A 1,260-nucleotide genomic window follows, 5' to 3' on the forward strand; every position below is an offset into this window, starting at 1 on the left:
CATAGAAGAACAAAGCAACCTCTGATGAAGAGATATACTATTTATTGTACTACCTCTGATGCCATCTTGGTATCCTGATAGATGAAGGGATTCATCTATCAAATCTGTCTAACGCTTACCCTTACTGTAGAGTCTAATGTTAGAAGATGGCCAAATAATGTCGTGTCCAAGGGAAGAATTGACCCTTACACTACTGAAAGAATATTGTTTGGAAAACATGAAAATTGAAAGGGTGGAATTTCATATCTCCTCTTTGACTATCTTGGTGACATTGTTTTTTCCAGGTGAATAATGCAGCTATTGGGGGAATAGCATCGAATACTCAGCTACTGGATTCCTCCAAGCAAGCGGTAAACCAAATCAATATCTTGAGACTTAAGGCACCTCAAGCATGTACAAGTACACTACTGGAACACAATTAAGACTATGTTTCATATTTTATTTTTTATTCCTAAATTCAATATAGAAATAAAACCCTTAAAACACAAAAGACCACCAATTTTAGTCTTCCAATGGAAAGGGAAATAAAAACCCCAGATTGAATAGAGAAAAGAAATAGAAACATTATTGAAAGTGGTTTGTTGAACTGTATTTTTCTCTTATTTCTGAGCATTTGTGCTTTTACTTTGGTTGTGTATGATTCTTTCTCTGAGGAAAACGTTATAGATGCAGCCAGTTAGCTCATCAGGCCTGGCAAATGCAATTGTAGAGACTTATGAATTAGCCGAAGATTGCATCAACACAAACTATTATGGTCCAAAAAGAGTGACAGAGGCATTTATCCCTCTGCTTCAGTCATCCCAATCACCAAGGATAGTGAATGTATCCTCACTCTATGGGAAACGGCAGGTACAATGTCCATTATGAAATATACAATCTTTTTCCCTTCTCCAATCTGCAACTTACTCTACTGTATTGTTCTTCCCCATGTCAGTACATCCACAGCGAAAGAATCAAAGAAGAGCTAAGGAATGAGGATACTCACTCTTACTTCTAGTTGAACTTGAAATTCATTGGTATAGCTAAATATGGTAATGGGTACCCTTTAGGTTTGATTACCCATTTATCTTAATAGGTTAGGTTAAATTCGAGTATCAATGTGTTAGATATTTAGAGGAAGTTGAGCAGGTTCAAAAAATGTAATCAATCCTTTAATCCTAAGGTTACCATTTAAGATAGCTTATCCAGCCACTCTACTCACTGCAGCTCCTAATCTCTAATTCCTTTCTTCTTAGGCAATCATTTAGTCTCCAACTAGTA

The 1,260-nt window shown here is 36.2% G+C and overlaps 1 long non-coding RNA gene across 1 annotated transcript; it reads left to right on the forward strand.

The window, feature by feature from the left end:
- The first annotated feature begins 260 nt into the window (after positions 1–260).
- LOC122003646 lies at positions 261–974 on the forward strand. The gene is made up of 3 exons (XR_006118017.1): positions 261–350; positions 673–849; positions 935–974. It is a non-coding gene; the product is annotated as an uncharacterized LOC122003646 (long non-coding RNA).
- Positions 975–1,260: the final 286 nt, after the last annotated feature.

This window comes from Zingiber officinale, chromosome 7B (assembly GCF_018446385.1).
Source record: "Zingiber officinale cultivar Zhangliang chromosome 7B, Zo_v1.1, whole genome shotgun sequence".
Lineage (NCBI taxonomy): Eukaryota > Viridiplantae > Streptophyta > Magnoliopsida > Zingiberales > Zingiberaceae > Zingiber > Zingiber officinale.